The following is a 12,929-nucleotide window of genomic DNA, read 5'->3' as shown; positions in this document are numbered from 1 at the left end:
CTCAGGTTCACTGTATCCCTCTGACCTTCTTATTGACGATGAAACACAGAAATTGCATCGGAATTAAATAGAAAAGGCACAATGCCGTCTTAAGTACAAGCAGACTGACTCTTCTTAGTGTCTATGTTTTGAACCACTCCTGTGACGCTAGTTACAGACTCAGATGCTTCACTTCAGGTTTACTGTATCCCTTGGACCTTCTTATTGACGATGAAACACAGAAATTGAATCGGAATTAAATAGAAAAGGCACAATGCCGACTTAAGTACAAGAAGACTGACTCTTCTCACTGACTATGCTATGAACCATTCCTTTCACACTAGTTATAGATTCTGATGCTCCACTTCAGGTTTACTGTATCCCTTAGACCTTCTTATTGACGATGAAACACAGAAATTGCATCGGAATTAAATACAAAAGGCACAATGCCGACTTAAGTACAAGAAGACTTACTCTTCTTACTGACTATGTTTTGAACCATTACTGTGACACTAGTATAGATTCCGATGCTTCACTTCAGGTTTACTGTATCCCTCTGACCTTGTTATTGACGATGAAACACAGAAATTGCATCGGAAATAAATACAAAAGGCACAATGATGACTTAAGTACATGTAGACTGAATCTTCCTACTGTCTATGTTCTGAACCATTTCTGTGACACTAGTTATAGATTCCGATGCTTCATTTCAGCTTTACTGTATCCCTTGGATCTTCGTATTGAGGATGAAACACAGATAGTGCATCGGAATTAAATACAAAAGGCACAATGCCGACTTAAGTACATGAAGACTGACTCTTCCTACTGTCTATGTTTTGAACCATTCCTGAGTCACTAGTTATAGATTCCGATTATTCACTTCAGGTTTACTGTCTCCCTCTGACCTTCTTTTTGACGATGAAACACAGAAATTGCATCGGAATTAAATAGAAAAGGCACAATGCCGACTTAAGTACAAGAAGACTGACTCTTCTTACTGTCTGTCTTTTGAACCATTCCTGTGACACTAGTTATAGATTCCGATGCTTCACTTCCCGTTTACTGTATCCCTTGGACCATCTTATTGACGATGAAACACAGAAATTGCATCGGAATTATAAACAAAAGGCACAATGCCGACTTAAGTACAAGAAGACAGACACTTCTTACTGACTGTTTTGAACCATTCCTGTGACACTAGTTATAGATTCCGATGCTTCACATAAGGTTTACTGTATACCTTGGATCTTCTTATAGACGACGAAACACAGGAATTGCATCGGAAGTAAATGGAAAAGGCATAATGCCAACTTAAGTACAAGAAGACCGACTCTTCCTACTGTCTATGTTTTGAACTTTCCTGTGACACTAGTTATAGATTCCGATGCTTCACTTCAGGTTTACTGTATCCCTGTGACCTTATTTTTGAGGATGAAACACAGAAATTGAATAGGAATTAAAAAGAAAGGGCACAATGCCGACATATGTACAAGAAGACTGACTGTTCCTACTGTCTATGTTTTGAACCATTCCTGTGACACTAGTTCTAGATTTCGATGCTTCACTTCAGGTTTTCTGTATCCCTCTGACCTTCTTATTGACGATGAAACACAGAAATTGCATAGGAAGTAAATACAAAAGGCACAATGCCGACTTAAGTACAAGAAGACTGACTCTTCTTACTGACTATGTGTTGAACCATTTCTGTGACACTAGTTAGAGATTCCGATGCTTCAGTTCAGGTTTACTGTATCCCTCTGACCCTCTTATTGACAATGAAACACAGTAATTGCATCGGAATTAAGTTGAAAAGGCGACTATGCCGACTTAAGTACAAGAAGACTGACTCTTCTTACAGTCTATGTTTAGAACCATTCCTGTGACACTATTTATAGTTTCCGATGCTCGCTTCAGGTTTACTGTATCCCTTGGAATTTCTTATTGACGATGAAATACAGAAATTGCATCGGAACTAAATACAAAAGGCACAATGCCGACTTAAGTACAAGAAGACTGCCTCTTTTTACTGTCTATGTTTTGAACGATTCCTATTACATTAGTTATGGATTCCGATGCTTCACTTCAGGTTTGCTGTATCCTTTGGACCTTCTTATTGGCGACGAAACAAAGAAATTGCATCGGAATTAAATAGAAAAGCACAATGTTGACTTAAGTACAAGAAGACTGACTCTTCCTACAGTCTATGTTTTGAACTATTCCTGTGACACTAGTTACAGATTCCGATGCTTCACCTCAGGTTCACTGTATCCCTCTGACTTTCTTATTGACGATGAAACACAGTAATCGCATCGGAATTAAATTGAAAAGGGCACAATGCCGACTTAAGTACTAGAAGACTGACTCTTCTTACTGACTATGTGTTGAACCATTCATGTGACACTATTTAGAGATTCCGATGCTTCACTTCGGGTTTACTGTATCCCTCTGGCCTTCTTATTGACGATGAAACACAGTAATCGCATCGGAATTAAATTGAAAAGGGCACAATGCCGACTTAAGTACTAGAAGACTGACTCTTCTTACTGTCAATGTTTTGAAACATTCCTGTGACACTAGTTATAGATTCCGATGCTCCACTTCAGGTTTACTGTATCCCTTGCACCTTCTTATTGACGATGAAACACAGAAATTTCATCGGAATTAAATACAAATGGCACAGTGGTGACTTAAGTACAAGAAGACTGACTCTTCTTACTGACTATGTTTTGAACCATTCCTGTGACACTAGTTATAGATTCCGACGCTTCACTTCAGGTTTACTGATTCCCTTTGACCTTCTTATTGACGATGAAACACAGCAATTGCATCGGATATAAATACAAAAGGCACAAAGCCGACATAAGTACATGAAGACAGTATCTTCCTACTGTCTATGTTTTGAACCATTCCTGTGACACTAGTTATAGATTCCGATGCTTCATTTCAGGTTCACTCTATCCCTTGGACCTTCTTATTGACGATGAAACACAACTAGTGCATCGGAATTAAATACAAAAGGCACAATGCTAACTGAAGTACAAGAAGACTGTTTCTCTCTACTGTCTATGTTTTGAACCACTCCTGTGACACTAGTTATAGATTCCGATGCATCACTTCAGGTTTACTGTATCCCTCTGACCTTCTTTTTGACGATGAAACACAGAAATTCTATCGGAATTAAATAGAAAAGGCAAAATGCCGACTTAAGTACAAGAAGACTGACTCTTCTTACTGACTACACCTTGATCCATTCCTGTGACACTAGTTATAGATTCCGATGCTTCACGTCAGGTTTACTGTATCCTTTGGACCTTCTTATTGACGATGAAACTCAGAAATTGAATCGGAATTAAATGGAAAAGGCACAATGCCGACTTAAGTACAAGAAGACTGACTCTTCTCACTGACTATGCTTTGAACCATTCCTGTCACACTAGTTATAGATTCCGATGCTCCACTTCAGATTTACTGTATCCCTTAGACCTTCTTATTGACGATGAAACACAGAAATTGCATCGGAATTAAATACAAAAGTCACAATGCCGACTTAAGTACAAGAAGACTTACCCTTCTTACTGACTATGTTTTGAACCATTCCTGTGACACTAGTATAGATTCCGATGCTTCACTTCAGGTTTACTGTATCCCTCTGACCTTCGTATTGACGATGAAACACAGAATTTGCATCGGAAATAAATACAAAAGGCACAATGATGACTTAAGTGCATGTAGACTGAATCTTCCTACTGACTATGGTTTGAACCATTCCTGTGACACTAGTTACAGATTCCGATGCTTCATTTCAGGTTTACTGTATCCCTTGGATCTTCGTATTGACGATGAAACACAGATAGTGCATCGGAATTAAATACAAAAGGCACAATGCCGACTTAAGTACATGAAGACTGACTCTTCCTACTGTCTATGTTTGAACCATTCCTGAGTCACTAGTTATAGATTCCGATTATTCACTTCAGGTTTACTCTATCCCTCTGACCTTCTTTTTGACGATGAAACACAGAAATTGCATCGGAATTAAATAGAAAAGGCACAATGCCGACTTAAGTAAAGAAGACTGACACCTCTTACTGTCTATGTTTTGAACCATTCCTGTGACACTAGTTATAATTTCTGATGCTTCACTTCACGTTTACTGTATCCCTTGGACCTTCTTATTGACGATGAAACACAGAAATTGCATCGGAATTATATACAAAAGGCACAATGCCGACTTAAGTACAAGAAGACTGACTCTTCTTACTGAATGTTTTGAACCATTCCTGTGACACTAGTTATAGATTCCGATGCTTCACATAAGGTTTACTGTATACCTTGGACCATCTTATTGACGACGAAACACAGGAATTGCATCGGAAGTAAATAGAAAAGGCACAATGCCGACTTAAGTACAAGAAGACTGACTCTTCCTACTGTCTATGTTTTGAACTTTCCTGTGACACTAGTTATAGATTCCGATGCTTCACTTCAGGTTTACTGTATCCCTCTGACCTTCTTTTTGAGGATGAAACACAGAAATTGCATAGGAATTAAAAAGAAACGGCACAATGCCGACATATGGACAAGAAGACTGACTGTTCCTACTGTCTATGTTTTGAACCATTCCTGTGACACTAGTTCTAGATTTCGATGCATCACTTCAGGTTTACTGTATCCCTCTGAACTTCTTTTTGACGATGAAACACAGAAATTGCATAGGAAGTAAATACAAAAGGCACAATGCCGACTTAAGTACAAGAAGACTGACTCTTCCTACTGTCTATGTTTTGAATCATTCCTGTGACACTTGTTATAGATTCCGATGCTTCACTTAAGGTTTACTGTATACCTTGGACCTTCTTATTGACGATGAAACACAGAAATTGCATCGGAATTAAATACAAAATGCACAATGCCGACTTAAGTACAAGAAGACTGACTCTTCTTACTGACTGATTTGAACCATTCCTGTGACACTAGTTATAGATTCCGACGCTTCACTTCAGGTTTACTGTATCCCTCTGACCTTCTTATTGACGATGAATCACAGAAATTGAATCGGAAATAAATAAAAAAAGCACAATGCCGACTTAAGTACAAGAAGACTGACTCTTCTTACTGACTACGTTTTGAACCATTCCTGTGACATTAGTTATAGATTCCGATGCTTCACTTCAGGTTTACTGTATCCCTCTGACCTTCTTATTGACGATGAAACACAGAAATTGCATCGGAATTAAATAGAAGAGGCACAATGCCGACTTGAGTACAAGAAGTCTGACTCTTCCTACTGTCTATGTTTTGAACCATTCCTGTGACACTACTTATAGATTCCGATGCTTCTCTTCATGTTTACTGTATCCCTCTGACCTTCTTTTTGACAACGAAACACAGAAATTGCATCGGAATTAAATACAAAAGGCACAATGCCGACTTAAGTACAAGAAGACTGACTCCTCTTCTTGTCTATGTTTTGAACCATTCCTGTGACAAAAGTTATATATTCCAATGCTTCACTTCATGTTTACTGTACCCCTCTGACCTTCTTATTGACGATGAAACACAGAAATCGCATCGGAATTAAATACAAAAGGCACAATGCCAACTTAAGTACAAGAAAACTGACTCTTCTTACTCTCTATGTTCTGGACCATTCCTGTGACACTAGTTATAGATTCCGATGCTTCACTTCAGGTTTACTGTATCCCTCTGACCTTCGTTTTGACGATGAAACACAGGAATTGCATCGGAATTAAATAGAAAAGGTACAATGCCGACTTAAGTACAAGAAGACTGACTCTTCTTACTGTCTATGTTTTGAACCATTCCTGTGACACTAGTTATAGATTCCAATGCTTCACTTCACGTTTACTGTTTCCCTTGGAGCTTCTTATTGACGTTGAAACACAGAAATTGCATCGGAATTAAATACAAGAGGCACAATGCCGACTTGAGTACAAGAAGACTGACTGTTCTTACTGACTTCTTTCAACCATTCGTATTACACTAGTTATAGATTCCGATGCTTCACTTCAGGTTTACTGTATCCCTGTGACGTTCTTATTGACGATAAAACACATAAATTGGATCGGAAATAATACAAAAGGCACAATGCCGACTTATGTACAAGAAGACTGACTCTACTTACTGTGTATGTTTCGAACCATTCCTGTGACACTAGTTATAAATTCTGATGCGTCACTTTAGGTTTACTGTATCCCTTGGACCTTCTTATTGACGATGAAACACAGAAATTGCATCGGAATTAAATACAAAATTCACAATGCCGAAATAAGTGCAAGAAGACTGACCCTTCTCACTGCCTATGTTTTGAACCATTCCTGTGACACCAGTTATAGATTCCGATGCTTCACTTCAGGTTTACTGTATCCCTCCGACCTTCCTATTGACGATGAAACAAAGAAATTGCATCGGAATGAAATAGAAAAGGCACAATGCCGACTTATGTACAAGAAGACTGACTCTTCCCACTGTCCATGTTTTGAACCATTCCTGTGACACTAGTTATAGATTTCGATGATTCACTTCAAGTTTACTGTATCCCTTGGACCTTCTTATTGACGACGAAACACGGAAATTGCATCGGCAGTAAATAGAAAAGCCACAATGCCGACCTAAGTACAAGAAGACTGACTCTTTCTACTGTCTAAGATTTGAACCATTCCTGTGACACTAGTTATAGATTCCGATGCTTTACTTCAGGTTTACTGTATCCCTCTGACCTTCCCTTTGACGGTGAAACACAGAAATTGGATCGGAATTAAATAGTAAAGGCACAATGGCGACTTAAGTAGAAGAAGACTGACTGTCCCTTTGGCTATGCTTTGAACCATTCCTGTGACACTACTTATGGATTCCGATGCTTCACTTCAGGTTTACTGTATCACTCTGACCTTCTTATTGACGATGAAACACAGAAATAGCATCGGAATTAAATACAAAAGGCACATTGCCAACTTAAGTACAAGAAGACTGACTCTTCTTACTGACTATGTTTCGAATCATTCCTGTGACACTAGTTACAGATTCCGAAGCTTCACTTCAGGTTTACTGTATCCCTCTGACCTTCTTATTGACGATGAAACACAGAAATTGCATCGGAATTAAATACAAAAGGACAATTCCGACTTAACTACAAGAAGACAGACTCTTCTTACTGACTGTTTTGAACCATTCCTGTGACACTAGTTATGGATTTTGATGCTTCACTTCAGGTTTACTGTATCCCTCTGACCTTCTTATTGACGATGAAACACAGATATTGGATCGGAATTAAATACAAAAGGCACAATGCCGACTTAAGTTCAAGAAGACTGACTCTTCTTACTGTCTATGTTCTGAACCATTCCTGAGACACTAGTTATAGATTCCGATGCTTCCCGTCTGGTTTACTGTATCCCTTGGACCTTCTTATTGACGATGAAACACAGAAATTGAATCGGAATTAAATACAAAAGGCACAATACCGACTTAAGTATAAGAAGACTGCCCCTTCTTACTGTCTATGTTTGAACCATTCCTGTGACACTAGTTATAGATTCCGATGCTTCACTTCAGGTTTACTGTATCCCTCTGACTTTCTTATTGACGATGAAACACAGAAATTGCATCGGAATTAAATACAAAAGGCACAATGCAGACTTAAGTACAAGAATACTGTCTCTTCCTACTGTCTATGTTTTTAACCATTCCTGTGACACAAGTTATAGATTCCGATGCTTCACTTCAGGTTTACTGTATCCCTTGGACCTTCTTATTGACCATGAAACACAGAAATTGCATCGGAATTAAATAGAAAAGGCACAATGCCGACATAACTACAAGAAGACTGACTCTTCTTACTGACTACGTTTTGAACCATTCCTGTGACACTAGTTATAGATTCCGATGCTTCACATCAGGTTTACTCTATCCCTAGGACCTTCTTATTGACGATGAAACACAAAAATTGCATCGGAACTAAATAGAAAAGGCACAATGCCGACGTAAGTACAAGAAGACTGACTTTTCCTACTGTCTATGTTTCGAACGATTCCTGTGACATTAGTTATAGATTCAGATGCTTCACTTTAGGTTTACTGTATATTTTGGACCTTCTTATTGGCGACGAAGTACAGAAATTGCATCGGAATTAAATAGAAAAGGCGCAATGCCGACTTAAGTACAAGAAGACCGACACTTCTTACTGTCTATGTTTGAACCATTCCTGTGACACTAGTTATAGATTTCGATGCTTCGCTTCATGTTTACTGTATCCCTCTGACCTTCTTTTTGACGATGAAACACAGAAATTGCATCGCAATTAAATAGAAAAGGCACAATGCCGACTTAAGTACAAGAAGATTGACTCTTCCTACTGTCTATGTTTTAACCATTCCTGTGACACTAGTTATTGATTCCGATGGTTCACTTCAGGTTTACTGACTCCCTCTGACCTCCTTATTGACGATGAATCACAGACATTGCATCGGAATTAAATAGAAAAGGCACAATGCCGACTTAAGTACAAGAAGACTGACTCTTCTTACTGACTATATCTTGCTTCATTCCTGTGATACTAGTTACAGATTCTGATGCTTAACTTCAGGTTTACTGTATCTCTTGGACCTTCTTTTTGACGATGAACCACAGAAATTGCTTCTGAATTAAATACAAAAGGCACAATGCCGACTTAAGTACAAGAGGACTGACTCTTCCTACTGTCTATGTTTTGAACGATTCCTGTGACATCAGTTATGGATTATGATGCTTCACTTCGGGTTTACTGTATCCTTTGGACCTTCTTATTGGCGACGAAACACAGACATTGCTTCGGAATTAAATTGAAAAGGCACAATGCCGACATAAGTACAAGAAGACTGACTCTCCCTAATGTCTATGCTTTGAACCATTCCTGTGACACTAGTTATAGAATCCGATGATTCACTTCAGGTTCACTGTATCCCTCTGACCTTCTTATTGGCGACGAAATACAGAAATTGCATCGGAATTAAATAGAAAAGGCACAATGCCGACTTAAGTACAAGAAGACTAACACTTCTTACTGACTATGTGTTGAACCATTCCTGTGACACTAGTTAGAGATTCCGATGCTTCACTTCAGGTTTACTGTATCCCTCTGACCTTCTTATTGACTATGAAACACAGTAATTGCATCGGAATTAAATTGAAAAGGGCACAATGCCGACTTAAGTACAAGAAGACTGACTCTTCTTACTGTCTAATTTTTGAACCATTCCTGTGACACTAGTTATAGATTACGATGGTCCACTTCAGGTTTACTGTATCCCTTGGACCTTCTTATTGACGATGAAACACAGATATTGCATCGGAATTAAATACAAAAGTCACAATAACGACTTAAGGACAAGAAGACTGACTCTTCTTACTGACTATGTTTTGAACCATTCCTGTGACACTAGTTATAGATTCCAATGCTTCACTTCAATTCTACTGTATCCCTCTGACCTTCTTATTGACGAGGAAACACGTAAATTGCATCGGAATTAAATAGAAAAGGCACAATGCCGACTTAAGTACAAGAAGACTGACTATTCTTGCTAACTATACCTTGCTCCAATCCTATGACACTAGTTATAGATTCCGATGCTTCACTTCAGGTTTACTGTATCCTTTGGACCTTCTTATTGGCGACGAAACACAGAAATTGCATCGGAATTAAATAGAAAAGGCACAATGCCGACTTAAGTAAAAGAAGACTTACTCTTCCTACTGTCTATGTTATGAACCATTCCTGTGACGCTAGTTACAGATTCCGATGCTTCACTTCAGGTTCACTGTATCCCTTGGACCTTCTTAGTGACGATGAAACACAGAAATTGCATCGAAATTAAATATAAAAGGCACAATGCCGACTTCAGTACAAGAAGACTGACTCTTCTTACCGACTATGCTTTGAACCATTCCTGTGACACTAGTTAGAGGTTCCGATGCTTCACTTCAGGTTAACAGTATCCCTCTGACCTTCATATTGACGATGAAACATACTAATTGCATCGCAATTAAATTGAAAATGGCACAATGCCGACTTAAGTAAAAAAAGACTTACTCTTCTTACTGTCTATGTTTTGAACTTTTCCTGTGACGCTAGTTACAGATTCCGATGCTTCACCTCAGGTTCACTGTATCCCTCTGACCTTCTTATTGAAGATGAAACACAGAAATTGCATCGGACATAAATAGAAAATGCACATTGCCGTCTTAAGTACAAGCAGACTGACTCTCCTTAGTGTCTATGTTTGAACCATTCCTGTGACGCTAGTTACAGATTCCGATGCTTCACTTCAGGTTCACTGTGTCCCTTGGACCTTCTTGTTGACGATGAAACACAGAAATTGCATCGGAATTAAATAAAAAAGGCACAATGACGACTTAAGTACAAGAAGACTGACTCTTCTTACCGACTATGTTTTGAACCATTCCTGTGACACTAGTTATAGATTCCGATGCTTCACTTCAGGTTTACTGTTTCCCTCTGACCTTCTTATTGACGATGGAACACAGAAATTGCATGGGAAATCAATACAAAAGGCACAATGCCGACTTAAGTACATGTAGAGTGAATCTTCCTACTGTCTATGTTTTGAACCACGCCTGTGACACTAGTTATAGATTCCGATGCTTCATTTCAGGTTTACTGTATCCCTTGGATCTTCTTATTGACTATGGAACACAGATAGTCCATCGGAAATAAATACAAAAGGCACAATGCCGACTTAAGTACAAGAAGACTGATTCTTCTTACTGACTGCTTGGAACCATTCCTGTGACACTAGTTATTGATTCCGATGCTTCACTTCAGGTTTACTGTATCCCTCTGACCTTCTTATTGACGATGAAACACAGAAATTGGATCGGAATTAAATACAAAAGGCACAATGCCGACTTAAGTACAAGAAGACTGACTCTTCTTACTGTCTATGGTTTGAACCAATCCTGTGACACTAGTTATTGATTCCGATGCTTCACTTCAGGTTTACTGTATCCCTTGGACCTTCTTATTGACGATGAAAAACAGAAATTGCATCGGAATTAAATACAAAAGGCACAATGCCGACTTAACTACAAGAAAACTGACCCTTCTTACTGTCTATGTTTGAACCATTCCTGTGACACTAGTTATAGATTCCGATGTTTCACTTCAGGTTTTCTGTATCCCTCTGATCTTCTTATTGACGATGAAACACAGAAATTGCATCGGAATTAAATAGAAAAGGCACAATGCCGACTTAAGTACAAGAAGACTGACTCTTCTTTTTGTCTATGTTTTGAACCATTCCTGTGACACTAGTTAGAGATTCCGATGCTTCACTTCAGGTTAACAGTATCCCTCTGACCTTCTTATTGACGATGAAACACACTAATTAAATCGGAATTAAATTGAAAATGGCACAATGCCGACTTAAGTACAAAAAGACTGACTCTCCTTACTGTCTATGTTTTGAACCATTCCTGTGACGCTAGTTACAGATTCCGATGCTTCACCTCAGGTTCACTGTTTCCCTCTGACCTTCTTATTGACGATGAAACACAGAAAATGCATCGGAAATCAATACAAAAGGCACAATGCCGACTTAATTACATGTAGAGTGAATCTTCCTACTGTCTATGTTTTGAACCACTCCTGTGACACTAGTTATGGATTCCGATGCTTCATTTCAGGTTTACTGTATCCCTTGGATCTTCTTTTTGACGATGGAACACAGATAGTGCATCGGAAATAAATACAAAAGGCACAATGCCGACTTAAGTACAAGAAGACTGACTCTTCTTACTGACTGTTTTGAACCATTCCTGTGACACTAGTTATAGATTCCGATGCTTCACTTCAGGTTTACTGTATCCCTCTGACCTTCTTATTGACGATGAAACACAGAAATTGGATCGGAATTAAATACAATAGACACAATGCCGACTTCAGTACAAGAAGACTGACTCTTCTTACTGTCTATGATTTGAACCAATCCTGTGACACTAATTATTGATTCCGATGCTTCACTTCAGGTTTACTGTATCCCTTGGACCTTCTTATTGACGATGAAAAACAGAAATTGCATCGGAATTAAATACAAAAGGCACAATGCCGACTTAATTACATGTAGAGTGAATCTTCCTACTGTCTATGTTTTGAACCACTCCTGTGACACTAGTTATGGATTCCGATGCTTCATTTCAGGTTTACTGTATCCTTTGGACCTTCTTATTGACGACGAAACACTGAAATTGCATCGGAAGTAAATAGAAAAGCCACAATGCCGACCTAAGTACAAGAAAACTGACTCTTTCTACGGTCTAAGATTTGAACCATTCCTGTGACACTAGTTATAGATTCCGATGCTTTACTTCAGGTTTACTGTATCCCTCTGACCTTCCCTTTGACGGTGAAACACAGAAATTGGATCGGAATTAAATAGTAAAGGCACAATGGCGACTTAAGTAGAAGTAGACTGACTGTCCCAACTGTCTATGCTTTGAACCATTCCTGTGACACTACTTATGGATTCCGATGCTTCACTTCAGGTTTACTGTATCACTCTGACCTTCTTATTGACGATGAAACACAGAAATAGCATCGGAATTAAATACAAAAGGCACATTGCCAACTTAAGTACAAGAAGACTGACTCTTCTTACTCACTATGTTTCGAATCATTCCTGTGACACTAGTTACAGATTCCGAAGCTTCACTTCAGGTTTACTGTATCCCTCTGACCTTCTTATTGACGATGAAACACAGAAATTGCATCGGAATTAAATACAGAAGGACAATTCCGACTTAACTACAAGAAGACAGACTCTTCTTACTGACTGTTTTGAACCATTCCTGTGACACTAGTTATAGATTTTGATGCTTCACTTCAGGTTTACTGTATCCCTCTGACCTTCTTATTGACGATGAAACACAGATATTGG

Source organism: Schistocerca americana, unplaced genomic scaffold (genome assembly GCF_021461395.2).
Source record: "Schistocerca americana isolate TAMUIC-IGC-003095 unplaced genomic scaffold, iqSchAmer2.1 HiC_scaffold_22, whole genome shotgun sequence".
Classification (NCBI taxonomy): domain Eukaryota; kingdom Metazoa; phylum Arthropoda; class Insecta; order Orthoptera; family Acrididae; genus Schistocerca; species Schistocerca americana.
The sequence above is the reverse complement of the archived record's forward strand: the minus strand, read 5'-3'. Positions refer to the sequence as shown.